This window comes from Molothrus ater, chromosome 3, assembly GCF_012460135.2.
Source record: "Molothrus ater isolate BHLD 08-10-18 breed brown headed cowbird chromosome 3, BPBGC_Mater_1.1, whole genome shotgun sequence".
Lineage (NCBI taxonomy): Eukaryota > Metazoa > Chordata > Aves > Passeriformes > Icteridae > Molothrus > Molothrus ater.
Window position 1 is genome coordinate 70,450,178 of NC_050480.2, and position 21,647 is coordinate 70,471,824.

The 21,647-nt window shown below is 43.4% G+C and overlaps 1 protein-coding gene and 1 non-coding gene across 2 annotated transcripts in view; both read right to left on the minus strand.

Moving 5' to 3' along the window:
• LOC118685121 (protein eva-1 homolog C-like) overlaps positions 1-21,647 on the minus strand; it is a 204,692-nt gene that overhangs the window by 63,738 nt on the left and 119,307 nt on the right. The gene's annotated exons all lie outside the window — the stretch shown is intronic.
• On the minus strand, positions 16,871-16,942 carry TRNAC-GCA (transfer RNA cysteine (anticodon GCA)). The gene has a single exon. It is a non-coding gene; the product is annotated as a tRNA-Cys (tRNA).

Sequence of the window (21,647 nt, forward strand, 5' to 3'; positions counted from 1 at the left end):
ACAGCTGTATATATGGGTGCATTTCCAAAGGCCTTGAGGTCATATCCCCCCTTCAAGTACCCAAAGCAGCCCCTGAAGCTCAGTCAGCCCCCTAGTCACCTTGCACAGGCAATGATTCCATTCACCTCAGAGCTGACTTGCCTGTTGAACCCCTGTGAAAATGCCAGTCTGTCACCCCGTTTCCTTTCACACACAGAATACAGAGCACATCTCCAGGTAAATGCTGTTTCCTGGGCTCCTAGGAGGTGCTGAGAGCAACTCCTGCTACAGTTTCTCTCCTCCCTCTGTTACATGAGCTCATTACTCAATTTTGGCTATGTGTGTCTCTGCTAGTAAACTAACCCCTGCCAGAGCCCATTCTTCAGCCCTGAAGCCAATTGGCACAGCCTGACGCCTACATAGTATTAAACTCTCTTATACTCTGAAACAAGGTGACTACATCCAAACTGCCTTTGGAGTGTCCTGGCCCTTCCTGAACTCCAGCAACACCCAGAAGTTGTCTCAGATCAAGCCCTGTGTGTAGCACAGATCCTCAGGACCACCTCACTAGTACATGTATAAGCCTGTTGTGAGAATACTGAAAGTGAATACTTTTTGTTAAATCTTCCAGTAGCACAACACCCAGAAAGAGTCTGGGAGACTGGAAGACCCAAAAAAGGATTTCCTACTCAACTCAATTAAAAAAAAAAAAAAGCCTTTCATGGAAGAGCTGTGAAAGAAACTTTGAGCTTTTACCTAGAAACTGGCTCCAGGCAAAGCTGTCAGTAAATGTCTCCTGGGTCCCCTATTGCTTATGGCAGCAAGACAAGGGGTGCCAAGGCTGGACAGGGGGCTTGAACTTTCCCCAGCCATGTGAGGAGATATGCCTTGGCTGGGGGCAGGGGAGAGTGACTGAAGTGCTCAGAGTGAGCCCAAAGCCCCTTTCCTACATACCCATCTTGTACCTTTTTCCACCACTTTCTCATTAGGGAAGGAGGGACAGAGAGAACTCTACTGCCAAACCAGCATAAAATGAGGGAGCTGAGAAAGCAACATGAATCAAGCAGTGACTGGGAGGTAAACACACCGTACACAACGCCTGGGGATCATTTCTCCTGGGGCCAACTCCAAGGCTTTTATTGCCCCACTTACAATTAGCTGGTAAATATTGTACATAAAATTGACCTTTCTAAATGCTGCTGGGTAGCTGGAGGTGTTGGGAGCTGATCCTGCCTGTGAAGACCTGGGGTTGTGCAGCACCGACTCTATCTGCCGGTGTGCAATGCTCTGCAAGCGCTTTTCTCCCTCGCTTAATGACACACTGAGATTTACTGCCCTGTGTCAGTGAGTTCAAGAAAGCCTTTTAACTCTGGAAGCTCCGGGAACCGGCTCCAGCACATGCTTCGGGATTTATCTGTCACTTTGTTATGCCTTATTTGTCCAAGAAACAGTCAAGACTGAACGAGTCAGGAATGACAGAAATAGTACATGAAGTCACAGTTGCTCCACTTTAAAGCACAAGCATTTGTGTCGTTTTCGTACCAAATATACGTGTGTTCAGCGAGCAAATAAGGCAATGGCAGAGGAAAGGCAACACAAGCAGGATTTTACAGATGCCAGTTGAGTCGTGCCCGCTCCTCCAAGCGAGGGTAACACAGATTTCCACATGTATCAGCTATTTCTGCTCAGAAAAGCAGTCCTCGGGACTGGACACACTCACAAACCCCGTGAACGCTACCGCAAGCCAGCCCTGGGAAAACCTGTGAGCACTAAACTGAAGCTGAAAGACAAACACGTAAGAGAAAAGGCTGAGCAGCCCCTGCTCTTTGCCTCACCTCCTCTCGCTGCCTGCCCGGCTTCCGAACATCCCCGTGCCGCTCTCCCCCTCTGTTCAACAGCCCTTTTTCCGTCACTCACATCAAGCCACCAGCCCAACAGCACCAATGCCAGCCCTCACAGCTGACCTGCTCTACGGAGTGAGACGCACGGGGCTCCTGTCCCCTCCCCACCCCGCCGCAGCCCCTCGCCCACCCAAACACCCAGCGCCGGCATCCCCGGCCCCTCGCTCCCCATCTCCTGCACGGACAGCAGGAGCGGGCGAAGTTTGCGGGAGAAGGATGGGTTTGCTCTCACCGCCTCCGGTTCCCAGCAGCCTGGGACGCACCGCGAGCTGCCTGGAGAGAAGAAAGTTGCTCCAGCGTTCGGCTTCTTGGCGCTCCTGGCAGCGGGCTGGGAGCTGAGCCCGTGGCGACAGCAGGAGCAGGAATGCGGCTTGACAGGCGGGAGCGTGAGGTGTGCCCAGCGCTGTCACATCCTCCCCAAAAGCCACCGGCCAGGAGGGAGGGAGGGAGGGAGGGCGGACGCCCTGCGCGTCTGCGGGAGGGCTGGAGCGCGGAGCGAGTGTCGGGGAGGGCAGCAACAGGAAATGACACAGAAACTTCACCAGGCTCCAATCCAAACTTGGCCCCTGACATGAAAGAGAGGGGAGGCAACTGGGGGCGACTGGGGGGGAAGAGAAATTTTTCGCCCTCGTTAACGAGCGTAAAAATCTGCTGACTGGGAAAAAAAAAATCACTGTGACAAGTTTTATTAAAGCAAGGAATGAAGGGGGTAGGGGCGGGATTCCCATCAGAGTTTATTTACTTGAGCAGGAGTGGTGCGATGATGTTAGACACGAAGAGCAAAATGCCATTTTCAGCAGTTTCCTGGCTTTTCCAAGCTCTCGGATGCTCCAGCGTGTGCCTGAGGGCAGCAGGCAGGAGCGAGGTCCCCCCCGCATCCTGAGCGGCAGCTGCTGCCCCAGGAGCCGCTCCGAAATGCGGCACTGCCAGCAGCTCCCAGGACAGGGGGGCGGGCCGGGCTCCTGGGGCTGTGCCCAGCCCGGACAGGAGCACACGGCCCGGGACAGGACAAGGGACAGCCCAGGCACCCGCGAGATGCGCCAGTGGCACGACTCACAGAGGCAGAAAATCACACTGTGCGGTCAAACCTTTGCTTGGATAGATGCAAGAAACTGCCTTTACTGAATAAAACTGGATGGATACTTCAGAATCATATAAAGTCATTAGGATTTTATGTCCCATGAGCATATACCTCAAGGTATTTCATACCTCTGGTCTTTGAATTCTGAAGTCAGAAGGCTGAAAAAAAGAGTATTAGTAGGAAAAAAAATCACAGAATAATCACTCCAGTGTAGTGATTACTAATCAAGATACAGTAAAACTTTGTAATGGAAGGATGTCACCATGGAATGGAATGTTGCAATGGAGATGTTGCCAAGTCCAAGTAACAACATGCTCACCACTAAACCATATCCCCAACTGTCACACCTACACCCTACACATTTTCGGAACATTTCTGAAGATGGTGACTCCACCATGTCCCTGACCAACCTGTTCCAGTGCTTGACCAGCCTTCCAGTGAAGAAATTTTTCCTGATATCCAAGCCAATGGATTTTCTAATAGCATCATTCCTAATCTATTTGGATTATTTTCCTAATATCCACTCTAACCTTCCAGCAAGGGAAACCCTCTGAACACCTCTCTACATGGTGGGTGCAAGGGCACAGCAGCTATTGAACTTGGTTGCAGATTTAAAGTATCCTTTAAACTTAAAATGTGCCCTTCTCAGTCAGCCCAGACCTAGCCTGACTCTGGGCTCTCTGCAAATCCCACCTGGCCTTGCAGTAGGCAGTGCCATAAACTCTTTGACAGGAGCCCATGGGACTTTCTAAGGGGTCCTCATCTTCCTGATTTGGTTCCTACACACTGCTGAAAGGTGGATGAGATGCCCACACAACCAGGTCACTGTAGATTGAACAGAAGGTCAAATGTTGTTTGGAAGTAGTTGTATCACTCCTCATCCTACTGAAAGATGTCCTACCAGATATAGTAAACCACAGGGACAGTTGGAACCCAGGTCTAAGCTCAGATTTAACTCTTTCCTGGAAAGCAAATATAAACATAGCCATTCTACCTACAAATATGAAAGTGGTGAGAGATTTTTTTTCCTAAAAATTGACCTTCCTCAGGCTAAGGATGGCCTCACTGAGACATCTCCATTTACCAATCAGTTTTATAAGAATATAATATTCCCACTAAAACAAGAATATTTAAATATTCCTATTTAATAGGAATATTTCAAGGCCAGGTGAGATCACTCATTTGATCATTTCCATCACCTGGCCTGATCACCTGCATAGCTGAGGCCACAGAATGGTGTGGTGTCCCAAAGCAACACCTGACTCATTACAAAATCATGGCACATCATGCAAGGACACATCCCCCCCAAATCAGAGGCTTTCAGGGAAGGACAATCCACCCCAGATAAGTTATTTCAGTGGCTATCACCCTGTCAAGAAGAAGGGCTGCCTTTCTGATTTGCATTTGTCTCACTCTCCACCCTCAACCCTGGCCATCACTCACCAGTCTCTCCAGGAAGCTGCAGATCAGGCATGGACAGAGAAGGCTGAGCCCACCAAGGTACAGCCCATCCTCAGTTTACCCCCAGAACAGCAGGAATATTTCAAGCCTAGGTATAGCTGGGGACCCTCCAATATTTTGGTTGAAAGCAGCCAAGCCATGCAGCTCTGAGTGGAAACTGGAGCCTGCTGCTCCCTCTCCCTGCAAGCTCAGCTTTACAAAACCACAGACAAGTCATCTCATAACCTTGTCCTGAATAAATAAAAATAGCTGAGCTTTTTTAGTCTCTCACGGTAAGGCAGATTTATGGACAAACCACAAACTGTGCCTGTCACTCTTTCAAGATCCATTTCCATTGCATTAAAGTTCTTTTTCAAATGTGCCTACCAGACCTGGATGTGGTATTACCTCACCTATACTGTAAATTTTTAACAGACTTGGACTCCTATCCAGTTGCTCCATCAGATGCATCCCTCTCTTTGCTGTGCCTTTGTGAATGCAGTAGCGACCTACCAAGCTGAATTAGGGATTTATTGTTATAGTATCATTTTACTCCAAACTTCAACCTTAAACACAAAACACTTTCAGATTTGGCATTTATACAGTGTTCAACATATGCTTTGATCCAAACAAGGGCTTTGACCTGCCTAACCCTTGGTGTATTTCTTTCGCTCCTGTGAATGACTTGAGCACAATCATACGGTATCGGTTGTCACTTCCCTAATGAGAGGTTATTTTCAATTAATCAAAGAAATATAAACAGAGCCTTGTATCAAGTTTAAATAAGCTCAGAATAGTCCTGCCCTTAAAACAGATGTCTAAAGCTGTGTTTCCTTTCAGATCAGAGCTAGTGCACTGTCAAGAAGAGATCTTGCAGATCTGTTTGCTCAACCAGCTCAAAAAACCAAGTATGAGCTCAAAATCCTGACACAGTCCAGTGTGGCCCATTGAATTCAGTGAATTGGGCAGCCCATGATGCAGATTAGGGTAACCAGGCCAAAATCAGATTTGTGAGGTCTTTACAGATTAGAGAGAACAGCAGAAGGGAATTAGATAGCACCACATTATTTCAAAGTAAGGCTAGCCCTGCATCAAGCCCAGCACACCATAGCTGCTTCCCCATGGTTCTGATCATGAAGAGGTCAAATAACAAAATGAGAAGAGGAAGAGATTAGCTAAACAGGGTCAGGGCTGGTCTTTGGTCCCAGGGCCAGCAGGCACAGCCTCATGTACAGGGGGGCTAAATGCCCTTAACCTCCAAAAAAGAATGGCCCCATGCAGACTTCCTGTTGGGAACAATCTCTGGGTCATGCTACTGGTCAAGCTACGCCAGAGACTTGGCACCCCACCCTGGGATAAACAGGGACCATGATAATATTTAACACCATAAAAGTTTTCCAGTGGCAGGGCCCCGGTGCTGTTTAATTAACTTAACCAGTAAACTAAATATAGCTAATTTCAGAATGACATGACTTTTTCTTCATCCTGAAGCCTTGGGTAAATAGAGCCTTGCCCTGTGAGTCTCAGACCTTTCCACACAGATTTAACATCCTTATTTTTTGTATTTAAGACACTGGTTTTAGTCTGTAAGCTCTCCAAGGTAAGGAGCACATCTAGTCCTAAAGCTTGGTCCTTGCTTGTCATTCAAAAAAACAGTGTTTTAATCCATGGGGTGGGATGTACCTGCACTGTGCTTAGCCAGCTCAAGGGTAGATCTGAGCTAAATATCTGTAGTGACCCTCTCTAATTAATAGAGACTGGTCCTTGTGGAAGATAATTTGTTTTGTCCAAACACAGTTTAACACAGGTGAGATGAATCCCCTCTGGAGCTGACCCTCCTGCACCAGGGATTATTAGCCTAGCTAATTATTGCAATCTCTGAACCTAATTTTCTGTGTCTACCAAGGGGGTCAAAAATAAAACGTGTTTACCTGTTGGAGCAAAACATGGATTATTTCATATCTATCAAATAAATATTATAATAGTGTTGTCATGACTTTTGATGGCAGAAACAAGTCATCTTCTGTAGCCTCTAAATGAGGTAAACTCTGATTAGGCCATTAAGTTTTCATGCAGTTACCACTGGAGCCCAAGATGTACTAAAGTACATCTTCTCAGCAGGGATCCACTGTGGATTACAGGGTGTCAAGGGTGGGGGAAAGCCATCATGTATTTTATTAAGTGACTGTCCTGAGAGTAATAAATTACTTTTCAAAAGGAATTCATCTGAGAGAGCTTCCTGTGCTTGTTTTTGTTGTACATATACATATATATCATTAAATATCTCTGCACTAGGTGCCATTTTCTCTTGCTAAAAATACTCACTATAATCAGTCAGCTTTTCTGAAAGTGTGTTCTGATAATCTGAGCTCATTCACAAATAGCACCTGCAGCAACACCCAGTTGAGGTAGGGAACACATTTGAGAGTATTCACTCAGCAACTTGTTTCCTTGAAAATGAACATCACATTTACATTCTACCAAGGAATAAGAGCAGAGAAGGGAAATAGCTTGTTGCAGATGGATAGGTTTTGCCTGTTTATTTGTGAGGACGTGCAGCATGCAACTACTGAAATTCTAGCATGGAACTTATGCATTTGGCTGCTATATAGAGGGAATTTATAAGGGTTTTCTTTTACTAGTTTGTCTTTGTTTTTCTTGCTTTTATTTCTTTTTTATTTTTTCAGTCCAAATGGCATCATGGTCTCTGGTGGAAACCAGTGGGACCTGTGGCTGAAGGACCTGCACAACCCTGGATAAGGATAAAGGAGGAGAACCAATCATTTTTTATCCTTTTGGAAGATCTATAACTAAAACCACAACATGAACCACGTGCCAAAATACTGGGTTTATTAACTATACTCTCACCTGGGGAAACTATTTCTGTTGAAAGAGTACTTTAAACTGCTTACAGCAGCAGGATTAAAGTGTGGTGAATTCAAACAGAAGGAATAGTCTTATATAACTGGTTTTTTCCTTCAGTAACTTTAATTTCATTCTAGATTGTCTGAATCTCACAAGAAAAAATATAATGCATCAGAGATGTATTCTGGCTTTTGCAGTTTTCATATGTTAACATTAGATTATCTGCCATTTTATAAAAAAAAAAAAAGAATAATTTCCATACATATCTGCTCCTTCCCATGCTATTTTTGGCATTTATGAAGCCATCTACATAAACTTTAGGGGCAAATGACCTTTAAAAACTAATGAAGATCTGTAACATTTATGTAACATAACATCCTATGTATTTTACAAAAAGAGAAAAGCTGGTTTCTTCTTCTCCCCTCTCCCTGTTCCCCCTACCCTCAAACAGATAGGAATTGTTCCTCTCAAGTCTGTCTCTCTCCAGAAAAATCTGACCTACAAATGGCTTTCTCATAACTCAGCAGACTAGTTTAGTCCTCATATGGATTTATCATTAACCACATAAGCACATGTTGTCCATTTTGCCCAACCTAATGAATGTGCTATAAATAAAACTCTAAAAGCAGGTTTCACCATTCTTATCCAAGCTGTTGCTGCAACTCCTTGTAACTCCCAAACCCACTTACATTAGAAACATTAATCACATTATTATAATTCAAAGCATCAGCTCTCTACAGCTGAAACTCCCTAGCACTTGACTTTGGCTAGACCTCTAACCTCAACTTATCACTTTCAGGCGTACTCCACATTTTCTGCTCCAATCTGTCACTGATGTAGGAAAGACGTGGGAAGTTGCTTTCAGAAGGTATTTTTAACCTAGGAGTGTCTCATTAAAAAGAGAGCTTAGTATAGAAACTCTGAAACAAAACCTTTCCCACTTCACTAAGCACAGCAACCTGAAAGTACCAGAGGGGTATTTCACACTCATGTCATTTTAAAAACCAAAGCAACATAAAGAAAAAGGAAGTTCTCGTGGAAAAGAAACTGTTGAGTGTAATTCCTATCTACCCCACAAATATTTTATATGATCATAGGATTATCTGTAGAGCTTTGTATTTTCCATCTAGAATGAAGGAGGCTGAATCAAACCATCCATTATTCTGACTTGCCTGCTCATTCATTAGGAGTGTATTTGTACAGTTTGTGTTGTTTCTACTTATTTCAGCTGACAGCATGGAGATCATATTCCATCTTGACCAAAGGTTTTAAAAGGCAAGAGAAACAAAAGATTAATCTTAGGATATTATTTTTAAGCCTCATGTGCTTTAGTCTGGAAATAGAAAGACAAAGATAAAACTCCCAGAAGGACAGCCACAGCTAATGAGAGCCTGAGAGGAAATGATCACAGATTCTTAGTTCTTCTGATGGATGTCCTTCTAGCCTTATTAATCAGAACTTCATGATGCCGATAAATCACCAAAGTACGATAACAGATGAAGGTGAGTTTGGATGTAAAATGATCCATGGTGAAGGATTACAATAAAGGAGGAAAAGGAGGGGGAGCGCAATACAGTTTTATAAACTGCATCCTCAGCTTGTAAGGACTTGTAGATAATAAATATCATTCCTTTTCCACATTATCTAGGAGATTAAGAATGTTTCTTGATGTATAACTGCTGGGAAGCCTCTGTAGCACCTTCTCCAGTTACCAGGAGGTTTATATTACATCAATTGCTTTAATTTTCCATCAATTATGATTTAATTTACAAAGAGGAACTTTAAAGTACCTTTCTTCCTTTAACCTCTTTTTGAGGAAGTAGGCTCCAGAGGCTGGAAAGGAGAATGCAGAACATTGAGGGTTTTGATCTTGCAAGATTTGTCAGATCCTGCTTTGAGATTCCTGCAAGTTTTCTGGTATGACCTTATCCTGCTTGAATGATCCTATGTCACAGAGGTGTCAGCAAGGTCTCCACGCCTCCAATCACTCTAGATACAGAGTTGTTGGTTTCCATATTCAGTAAAACCCACAAAAATCAATCCACATGTGTCACAGTTTGTGGTTTTCAAGGAAAGCATTTCCCAGAGCACTTAAGAAATAAATAAATGCATTTGAGATGCTATTACTGATGAATCAGTTCCACTCCCTGCTTTCTACCAGTGTTTTTTATGCTGTAGAATACAGCCCTGGCCATCTGAAGCAAACCAAAGCGATGCTTATGTCCTGCAAATTCAAAATAAAAGGTTATTAAAATGAGGTAGCTTGCCAATTAAGGTAAAATTTGCCTTAAGCCATGAGAGCCAGAGGTATAACAGACACCTAAGAAAGAGAGGACAGAAGTGTACTGAATGCCTTTGAGGATGCTCCCAAATGAAATACAAATTTGGATGCTGCCCTGTAGCTTTTATCTGGTTTGTGTCACAACACGAAGAGATCTCCAAGCTGATGCCCCACCAAGCTTTGCTAAGCCATGCTGCAGGACAGCACTTGGTAGGGACATGAACCAGCTTGGTCCAGATGCAGTGAAATTATGGCAGGGACATCATCTGCTGAACTGCTGGACCCCGTCCAGAGGCACATCAGCTTGGAGGTTCCATGGGTGTCAGTCCTACCCTGTGTGGAGCCAGTCCAAACATGTCCATACCATACTCTATTCTGTATTCTCTAGGAATATAAACAGGGATGTAGGGAATTTAAACAGGGATACAATCGAGTTTCATGGCACTTCTCAGAGCTTCCCTGGCTGGGAAGACAGCTGAGGTGTCTCTGACACCATCTGCTCAAAACTCCCAATTCCAGGTTGCAGCAGCTCACAGAGAGATGGAAAAACTGGGAAGTCAGAGGGAGAGCTTTTGAAGTGATTAGATGTCCCTGAAGAAAATAAGGCGATTTTGTCCCTGTAATGCCTGCTTTTTACCCCCTGGAATAGTGAGGACAGCATTTCTGTTATCTCTCTTTTGCCAACATTTCTGCATGCTGCTGTTTAATGGGAAGTACTGAAAACACACATGAATGGACACTGAATTACAGAATATCACTTCAGGCTTTCTAAGCCATCACGAGCATGAACAGGAGACAAGTACATGTGAATATAAATTCTAAGCTGAGATGTGTCATTTTACCCATATAGAAAGTGGAGAAGAGAGAAAATTAAGAACAAAAGACAATGAGGAAAGAAAAGAGAGGGGGGGAAAGCCCTATATATAGGCTTTAGCATCTGAGAAAAACCAAGCAGAATACCTGGTGCCCAGTGCTGCAGTCTGAGGTCTGCTGTGTATGGATGCATAAGTCTGTGGCATGGAAATGAGTCAGAATTTCTGTCCCAGGGAACACACTCCACTGGTACAGTCTAAACTCCTCTCAGGGAGGTTATGTTGGACTTACAGATTTGATTCTTGCCACATGATTCTTGCCAGATGTCTGGTCATAGACAATTGATCACCAGCAAATTATTTTAAAATAGACTTCAACTGAGACACATCACTTCCACCTCGAGAGCACTTAATTCTTAAAATTCAAATAATTGACTGCTTGAAATCAGCAAAAGGCTATCCTTGAATTACAATTTCATGCTGCAAAGCCTCTGTTCTTGAAATACGAAGGCAGCTCAAAGAAATCAAGGGGTATCCAGGCCCTCTTTCCACTACTCTTGAATGAAGTATGGTATGGATTTCTAGACCTGGATTTAGGCCTGGAAGCACATCTGGAGGGTATCTATTCCCTGGATATGTTAGATTTGTGCTGCATTAAAGAAATCATGGCTTCCACGAACATAAATGATGAAGAAAATTCCTGGCCTGAAACTAAATATTGCTTTATATTATGTCACATTGAAACTGACTCCTGCAGAGATGATGACACCACAGCCATGAAACGTCAGCTGCAGAGCCTTGGACTGCTGTAGCAATGCTCCTGTGAAGGCAACTGATTGAAACTCCACCATCCTGAGCTAAGGCATCAACTCTTCCCATCCCACACAGTGACACCTATCAAACAGGAGTCATCTCACTGCAATATTCACCTTATCTGCTGGAGAGGAGGAACTGAGCACAAGAAAATGAGGAGTCTTTGGCCACAGAGAACAAGACAAAGAACAAACACAGCCCTTCTCAGCAATCTCACCTAACTGGAGTTGGAGATAAAACACTGCTGGAAAAAACCTTCTTCCTGGCATCGCATTTGTTAAGTTGAATGGCTAAAAAACCCTTTAAAATTGGATGTGGAGCTACTCTGGCCACAGGAACAGCCCTGTCTCCAGCAGCAGCACTGCTGCTAGGGAGCATTACATAAACCAGTTCATGTTAGGTCACAAGCAGAAGACAGGCAGAGGCAGAAACACTCCAGCAGGCATTATTTTTCCACAGCACAGCCAAAAGCAGGCAAATATTTAAGAGCAGTAAAATGCCACTGTGTTTGCAGACACCATTTATTAATAACAGGATGGATTTTCAGTCAGTTTGTACCTCAGATACCAACATCATCTTTGCTGCACTAAGTTGATGAAAGTGACATAAATTTTCAATGAACAATTATTTAAATCAAGGTGCAAAACTGACTGGGCAACCTGCAAAATTCTCCATGCTCTTGATTCCAAAGATCTGTTCCCAAATCCAAATCCATCCAGTAAATACTTAGCCATGAGTGTGTCCCATGTGCTATAGAAGAAAACAGGAGATCAAGGATCCTGTTCTTGAAAATTGAAAAGGTAGGGACAGACAGAGGAGTGATTAAATCCTTCCTTCTCTTGCATTGCATTGCTGATGCTTTCTCATTTTAATAGAGGTTATAGAAAGTGCAGATTGTGACCCAAGGGGCTCAGCAGGAGAATTTTTACTTCCTTGTGGTGGTTTGACCGGAAATGTGTTTTTAGGGATGCTGTGTTTTTGGCCAATGGATATTCAGACTTTAATATTGGCATTTAACCTGGCCATTGGGACATGGACACGCCTCTGAGAACACGGGGTTAAAAGCAGAGCTCTCCCCTGGGAGGGTTCTCTTGGGTTTCCGGCGGGAAAGAGTTCGGGTCTCTGCCCCGGCCCAGCTGCTGGCTGGGCAGGGGGAGGGGAAAGCCATGTGGCCGAGAGAGGTAGGCCTGAGCCCCGGGGTGGAAGGGTGGAAGAGAGGGAGAGGGAGACACCGGGAGCCATCGGGCAGCCCCCCTGAGAGACACAGAGAGAGAGAGAAAGAGAGAGCCGCTGCCTGGGACTGTAACCTTGAAGCTTGATAAACATGGGCCTGCGCCGGCAGCACGGCTGGGACGGAGAAGACGGGGGGGGTTCAGCCGGCCGCTTGTAGGAGCTTTTAACCCCTTTTTGGAGAATGAGAACTTTACAGAACATTGACCTTTCCTAGAAGATAGAGTGGAAGATGAGGAAGGAAATGGGCCAGTGTGAGAGAGGTCTGGGCGAGAGATAGTAGAAGAATAGAGAAGAATCCTAGTGGGAAGAGATGATGGAGTGGCTTTTGCTGGACTCTTTTTGTATAGCCATGGACAGAACCATGACATTCCTACAGGACAAGAACAGGGGTTCCTAAACCAGGATGGATCCTGAGTCCCAAACTGGAAATGATCATAGACCTGGATGTGCAAAGGGAAACTGTACTGTGGTCGCAAAAACGGTTTCAAAAATAGGAACCTTTGGGAATTGCTGATCTTAAGGAGTTTTATTTAGATGCCTATAGATGCCTATAATCATGTCATGTTAAGTTTTAATTGTTTTCAATATCTCAGAGTTGCATTTCTACCCTCAGGAAGGTGACAAATTTGAGCAAGGGGCTTACCATGTAAGGAAGCTGACAGAAATGGGAAAAAAAAAAAAAGAAAAAGAAAAAAAAAACACCTGGACAAATAAAACAAAACACATCTGACCTCGCTGAAGCCTATAAATTTTGCCCCAATTTGTTATCAGTGTGTATCAAAACTGGCCATTGCAAAGAAGCACAGTCATATTCTGTGAGAAATAACACAAATCTCTTCATTTATAATGCAGCTCTTCTTGGGTTTTAGCCATTAATCATTGGCGCATCTGCATACCCAGAACTCAGCTTTGCCAACATGTTCCACACTCTGAGCTAAGATTCCTGAATCAAATATTCCCCCTTCCTAATTTATACCATAGTAACACTTCAACCTGAAATCCCCAGTGCCTCAGAGAAGGAAGGTTTCCTTCCAACAGGCAGTAGTTGAGCTGACAGGGAATGCTGATGGTAAGCTCCCATCTCCTACTATTTTTGAGTAATGTCTGTCATGTTAGGCTAGAGAGATGGATATATCCATGGGACAGGTATGGGCACAGAGATATTTGATACAAGAAACTCATCTGGCTGAGAGCATCATGGCACAGCAAATCCCTCCTCCACTGTCTATTCCAGCTTCCTGAAGAACTCTGGAAATCTGTGCCTGTATATTTGTGATCTGCATTTAGGACATCTCCAAGACTTAGTCAAGGACCAGAAGAAGACAATGGTTAACAACTATGATCTTCTGGATCAATGGGAAACGAAAAAAGGGTCTTATCAAAATGGTGGAATGAATTCCTATAGGAACTGCAGACTACTTCAAATCCCATTCCCTTTCACTAAAGATACATGGTTCAATTCTTTTGCATCTGTTATGTGAAATAAAAGTGCAGCTACTGCTCTTAAAAAAACAATAAAAAATGTTTCTATAAATATATTACCAACCCAAGAAGGGTCAAGAATCTCCATCCTTTACTGGAAGCAGAGGAGAACATAATGACAAAGAATGAGGAAAAGGCAGAGGTATTTGCAAGGAGGTTATAGCAAGCTGGGATGAGTCTCTTCTCCCAGGTAACAAGTGATAGGACAGGAGAAAATGGCTTCAAGTTGCACCAGTGGAGGTTTAGATTGAATATTAGGAAAATTGTCTTCACTGAAAGGGTTGTCAAGCACGGGAAGAGGCTGCCCAGGGCAGCGGTGGAGTCTCCATCCCTGGAGATATTTGCAAGATGTGATGTGGCTTTGAGGGACATGGTTTAGTGGTGGGCTTGGCAGTGCTGGGTTAATGGCTGGACTTAATGACCTGAAAGGTCTTTTCCAACATTAATGTTGCTGTGATTCTAAAAGATGTAAGAGGATACACATTTCATAAAAGTCAAACTGCCTTAAAATCCTAAGAAAATAATACGCTGCACTTCAAACACTCTTCCCCAGAGGAGAGGTTATAAAAATAATAGTTGAAAGATGTATGATCATTTTGACTAATGCACTACCAGAAGATGTTCCCATGCTCATCTGGTGGGTGCAGGAAAAGAATGGAAAATAACATAGTTGGGTTCAGACCAGGTCAGGTGATCTTCCCGAAGATTGCTCCTGTCTCTTTTCTCAAGAAGCACATACCCAAGAGATTCTGTATGCAAACAGCTACTCAGAAGGGAGCATGATACAATAATAAAAACCAACAGACACATTTAGAATAGTATTAAAAATTAAAATCCCTTAGTGAAATCCAGTAGCTGCTTGCTATGTATGTGTCCAACTCACTGCAACACAATGCTTCCCTGAAACTTGAGGAATATTTTAGGAGATAAATAAGTGGATGCTCTCCATACACCACACACATTAGAAAGGGATAATTAGGCCTGTCATCCTGGGCTTGTCTGCAGCACATCAATCACAGGCAAAATCCCAGAACATCCTGACAGGGCTCAACAAATAAATAATTAATATACATTAACAACGTGTAATGGAAAAGGAGTCTTATTAATTAATCCAGTCTCATGTTTTGATCAGGCTACAAATGAGCTTGATAAAAGTAATAGCGTTGAGGCAATGGGCTTTTGAAGAGCACCAAATTTGAATTCTTGAGTAATATACTGTGCTGGTTTAAAATAAACATAGTACAGTGTAGATTAATTGGAGACCAGCTGATAGCTTTCCAAATTAAATAATAAATGGCAAATGTTCACTCAGCAAGTGAACTTTCAGGCCCCTATAGATGTTATCTTACCAGGTGCTATTTAGTGTTTTCATTGCTGACACAGAAGAAAAGGTTAGATTATTATTTAGTAAGTTTGTGGAATACAGAGGACAATAAAGCAAAACAATCCAGAGAGGAATTCAGTAAACTGAACACAAGCCAACAGTATGAATTTCAGTAAAGTCCTGAATGTAAGATTAAACAGTGGAGAACTTGCTTCTCAGGCATGAGAAAGGAGGCCAGAAGCAAATTGGAAAAAGCCTAGAAAGTGATAGAATCTAAGTGGTGTAACATAGACATCTTCAGCAGCATAATGCATGCACTAGAGATGTAATACCAAGTAGAAGAAGCAAAGAAATGCTACAACAACCCAAATTGGCATTGGTGCAACTGCTGCTGCTATTCAGAGCCTATTCTAAAGGCTGCAGGTACTGAGGAACAAAAAATAATTGAGGGAAAAGACACAAGAATGAATTAAGAAATGGGAAATCTCATTATGGAGAAAGACATGAAAAGATTTACCACTTTAATTTTACAAAGAAAAGGCTGAGAGGTTTCTTAATCACAGACTATAAGTATTCAAAGAGAGAACTGGAATTAGCTAACAAAGTTCCTTCAACCTTAAAAGATCTCATAGTGGCCAGCAGGTAGAAGTTAAATCTAGACATTCAGAACAGATATAAATCTGGTATCTTTGACAATTTTGTGGGATACTTAAAGTCAGTGGGAATCTTCAAACCAACTTCTTTTAATTTTCACTCCAGTTCAAACAGCAATTAATTTAGGGAGGTCGTATGGCCTCTTGGCCTCAGTAATTTATCAGTTAAGTGACAGGGCTTCAAATGCTTCTGTGGGAGGTTATTTTACAACATAATAAATGTCATCTTTGGGAAAAGTTTCATGGGATTCTGCATTTGTCTTTAATACACTACTAATGGAGTAACCGATTCCCTTGTTTTCTCTTCTCATCAAAGCACAATTAAAATAATGATCTTTCAGCAGATAATAACACCTTTTCTAATACTTGTAAAGAATAATCAGAGAATGAATCAAGCAATTAATTCTTAGTCCTTAGTCATCCCTCCCACTCAAGACCCAAACCAATGTTCACTTAAGCACAGGAATATGTGAGGAATGTTTCCTTCAGCCAAGCACTAGAGAAAAAGAGGGAAATTTGGCATTTTTGACCCTAAGATTGCCGTATCTGTACCCAAACCAGAAGACTATGCAGAGAAAATGGAGATTCTTGCAGGGGTAGAAATAAATGTGCTCCTGTGGTTAACACTCACTCCTTCTCTCCATCTTTACTTGCTTTTTGGCTGTGGCTTGTCCCTTTGGTTGCTCATGCTTTAACTTCCTTCATAATCTCGATCCTGCTACTCAGTGTCTAAACACCATGTCTATTTCCTTAAAACCACAAAAATCATAAAATCATAAGAATTGTTAGGGTTGGAAGAGACTCTAAAGATCCTCTCATTTCAATCCCCTGCCATGGACAGGGACATCTTTCACTAGGCAAGGTTGCTCCAAGCCCTATCCAGCCTGGCCTTGAACACTTCCAGAGATGGGGCATCCACAGCTTCTCTGGAGAACCTGTTCCAGTTCCTCACCACGCACACAATAAAGAGTTGTTTTTCTAATATCTGCCTAAAAAGAAGCACCTAAGGGGGCACCTGGAGTTGAACCAGGGACCTCTTGATCTGCAGTCAAATGCTCTACCACTGAGCTATACCCCCTTCCTGGGAAGTACTGCTTTGTAAATGAAACCCATTAGGACATTCTCTGCCCCAGGGACTTCATAATATGAATATGAGCCAGCCTTGCAGAACTGGTCCAGCACAGACAACCTCACTGCATTTCTTCCTGAGCCTTGTATAAGACACACACAGGGGTGTAGGACTTCTGGGGTAGCTCAGCAATGTCTTATGAACAAATAAAAACTGAAGCTTACAGCTTGTGCTGGACAGTACCAGGCAATGAATTGCAAAATTATGGGAAAATTGCTCTGCGTTCCCTTTAACTCCTTCCCTGCACTTCTTTCCAGATATGCAACAGGCTTACCTGTCCAGCTCCTTTGCCCAGATGTGCACAGCAAGGCCAGCTGCATTGCCCATCCCTTTTCTCAGCCAGCACCATGCCCTTGTCCCCTCAGCAGGGTAGCTGAACACCCACAATCAGAAGTAACAGTGGCCTGATGACTCCAGGGACTGAATCCCCATCTCAAAGCAATGGTGATAATTCCCAAAGGACAGTCCTGAAGTTCAGCTTTCACTGAGTAATTCCCAGGTCTCTGGAAACAGGCTGGAGAACAGTAAATTTAGTAAGGAAACAGAGATCCTATAGGTCCCTATTGCATCACCAGCCCTCTGTCTGAAATATTTATTAGTATCAAGATTCTTGCTGGAATCACAATATGTGTTCAAACACCAGGGCAGTGAAACAGCATGTCCATGGGGTCAGCCAGGAGGCTCTGGTTTGGAGAATCCAATGCAAGAAAAGTCAGACAAACACTAAATAAATAAATAAATGGGAGAGGCTGAAGCCTAATAGAAACTAAGAGAATTTGTTTGCTCTAAATGGTGGACCACATGGACTGAGATTTCTGTAGAAAGCACCTACAGACAGGTACATTCACTGGGACTTTGGGTAAGGTCTCCAGACTGAACTTTTTGGCACCATTTGCTGTGATTTTGATTCATCCAAAGTTTGCCACATCAAAAATTATTAGTATGAGGGCTTTGGAAAGGATGATCTCTCCAAGATGAGCACCATCCCACAATGAGCTACCATAGCCAACCCTCCTTCCAAGCCATAAACAGGGATCTTAAACAAAAGCAGTCTAACATTGTTCCCTTCTGTTCCCCTGAGGTATCTTCCACCAAGTCTTGGCATTTATTCATTGCTATGTGTTTCTGGTGCCTCCAGCCTGTTTTCAGTCTGCTTTATAATCCTCATCTCCAGTCAATTTAAATTAAATTTTCAGCTCAGTCTTCATGAAACAATACATTAATTGCCTCAGTACACGAATAGACATCTTATTTACACAGATTAAATGACCATATTTTTTTCATCTACTTGGCCTGCAGTTGGATCTTGGCCTAAGTGATTAAGTTTTGTCTGGATTTCCTTCCTACAAATCAATGTGTGTGTCATCCATGTTCCTTTTCAATGGTGAAGTCAACATGTGTAGAGGGGCAGCATACTTCCTACATGCTACTAAAGGAATCAAACTAATAACTAAGTGTGCTCTGAGTCACACAGAAAATTCAATAAACTCTTCTTCACCAGGGATGAGGTTTGCTTTAACTGCTTACAGATTTACTTTGTTTAGTCTTTTCTCCAGTATTCTATGACAACAAAATTCACCCCCTCTTTTTTCCATCATTTACATTCCATTTTGGCAACTCTCTTGAGGGTTCACTAATATACATATGGCTCCATGTGAATGCATGGCACAGCAAATTCTTCTTCCTTCCTTATTTAGACTCCTTCACTAGACATGGAAGCCAAATTTATCGGATAGTTACTAACTCTTTTAGTGACTGCTGCTCATTTGTAAAGATCAATACAACATATTCTCCTCTGTCCTCTGGTTCTCATTTGATTCTTCTGGTTTTCAGAGACAACTTTGTGAGCCAGCTCCTTGACTAATTGCATGACAAACACAGCAGGCAGATTTGGTTTCCGAAGTTTCATTTCTAAGATTTTCCTGTTTCCCATATCCCTAAAAATTTGCCCCTTTCCTGATGCATTCAGTTAATGTTAGTCTCAGGAGATAGCACAGAGATTCAGTAAATCCAGCACTACTGACTTCAAGTTCTTATTCTGTGGGGCCTCCTAATGCTGTTAGACAGTTTGAGGTCTAAAATGGGATGAAAGGAGACAAGGCGAGGTAAATATGTCACTTCCACTCACGGCACTCTATGGATGTTCCCCAACTTGGTGAAAGTCAGCTAACCCATTAGAAGTCCAGTAAGGTATATTGGCATGTGAAAAAGTTTCTGTCTGTAGTGCCTACAGACACCCTTTGCACAGATCAGAACTCCTTTTCCCCCATGGACATGGGGTCACCCCAGTACAAGAACAAGATTCTGTATCAGCTTCATGTCTAAACTCTTTATTTCTTTGTGTCATTCCACTAAACATAAATACAAATTTCCATCACCGGTCATGAAATAGCTGTTTCAACAGAGTTCTGGAAGTTTGAAGACACACACACCCCAAAAAACAACCAAACATCTGAGCAGCAAAACTATGTAAATTGGACAAAATGAAGAGTCCTCTACGTGGGCCCTGCTCTTTCAAAGCACAAACATTTCCAAAAACTAATGCAGAAAGAAGCTTGTTCCAGCTGCTGTGTGACTCAGACTGGCATAAGGAACTGGCCAGGACAGTTCTGGGACAGCAAAGTGGGGAGAAAATAAAGGCCAAGTACTGCCTCGGTTCAGAAGATGTGAAACTTTCAAGTAACTGAACACCAGACTGTTGAACATCCCTGGCTCCCACCAGTTCCAACATTCTGCAGCACACACAGGCCAGTGAAGCACAAGCAGTGGCCTATCAAAGTCAGGACTGTGTCTATAATGTTTCCATCTGAAGCGTCTAATACTTCCACCTCATCACTTACACGGGTTCTGAACAGAGATGTGAACAAAGCTGAAGACACAGTGAAGATCTCCAAAATGGCCAGTTCTTTAGGAGCTTCAGGCCTGGGCTGTGGGTCATAAGGAAGGATCTCCGGGAGACACAGTTGTGGAGTACAGCAATGATTGTTTGATGAGATCAGAAAAGCAAGGCAAAAAAGATCAAAATGGACTAAATAAGTCTCTTGGTATCAGCATCTGTGACTCGCTTGCTATCAGCATTGTGACATTGCATTAGTTTCTCCTGTTGTCTTGCCTAAGACTTATTGAAATGAGAGCAGCACATCTCAGACAATTTGTTGAAATCACTTCAAGTCTCTGAGTGATGTTAATAATTAGTGACCAAGGGTAGAGTGCAGTGAGGTGAATGGCAGATGAATGGCATATAACAGCATCCACCTTCATGGAGAACTTTTATCTGAGCACTTCCACTGATTCTGAATATATCTCATCACATCCTACTCTTTATCTTACTTACCTTCATCACTCTTCTGCAAAGTATCCTCATATTTTATTTTTTAAATGCAGAGATGAACAAATGAGGGAGTAATTGACCTGTCTAAGGTCACCCAGGCCTGTCCAGGCTTCCCCGACTGGTTCAGACAGAGACTTCACTTGCACTTTTGAAACTGCAGACAAATCTTATGGGTACTTGGTCCTTAAGGATGTGCTCGGAGCTCTGTTGCTCCCTCCCCTCACGACACCAGCACTGCAAAATCTGTCATGAGCTGGCAGAACAGTTAAGGGTATAAGTACCAGTGTCAGACCTTGGGAAGGTTCTTCAGGTTTGGTGCATGTGCTCTAGGAGCTGCCAAATTTAGAGAGACTCAAGAAGATTTTTGTAGAAGTATTCACCGAGACAGCCTGTCTCCACTTGTCTATCAATAATGCTCAAGTGTCAACACTTCCAGGCTTGGATCTGAAGATGCCCTCACCTGCTATAGGTTTGCTAATGGCCATTATCTGGTTCATAAATGGGGAAAGTCAGGCACAAAACAATAAAACAATTCTTCTGCAGTAACTCAGATCAGAGCTGGAATATTAAAAAAAAAAAAGAAAAAATAAAAATTGAAATCCTGGCTCAAGTATCCTGTATTATCTACAGAGTGATTGAACTGCTCCTCTCAGAGTTTTCTCTGTCATTCCTTTTCCATCACTCCCACTTCTCTCCCATTGCCAACCACATCTCTCATTGCCAGTTTCCTTCCTGGAGTCTTTTCCAACATTCTTACCCCAGTAATGATCCCTTCCTCCCAGTTCTGCTTCTTTGCTGCAGGTCTTTCCAAACACCATTGCATCAGGCCTTCTCCCTGAGACCAGAGTCACCTCTCTGGAGGGGAATGTGCAGCTGTTGGTGGCTGGAAAGCAGCCATAGGGCCCCCACTCCCCCCCAGCTATGCTGCAGGAGGATGCTGAGTGATGGTGTCAGCAAAGAGCAGTAAGAGGCCTTGGCTGCCTGTTCAATACCTGAAAGCAGCCCCTACTCACTGGAAAATGGATCTGAAGGGGGAAGGTTGCTTCCCCTGGCCTCAACCAAAGAATATTTCATCCAGCGTGAAGGAGATGTTGACAGAAGGGTCTGTGTCATCACAGATGAGGTATTTTGGCTGGTAGAGATGTGCCTCCAACAGTCACCTCCACTCCAGCAAGAGGCAGGACACTATCAGAAGCTCCTGCTTGCCCACAGCCAGAGGTGAATGCACAGTGTTCCAGTCTGCTCATAAAAAGGGCTGTCAGGGAGGGCAGAGGGAGGGCACAAGCAGGACAGCCAGCTCCTCTGGAGCTGTTATGTGTAAGG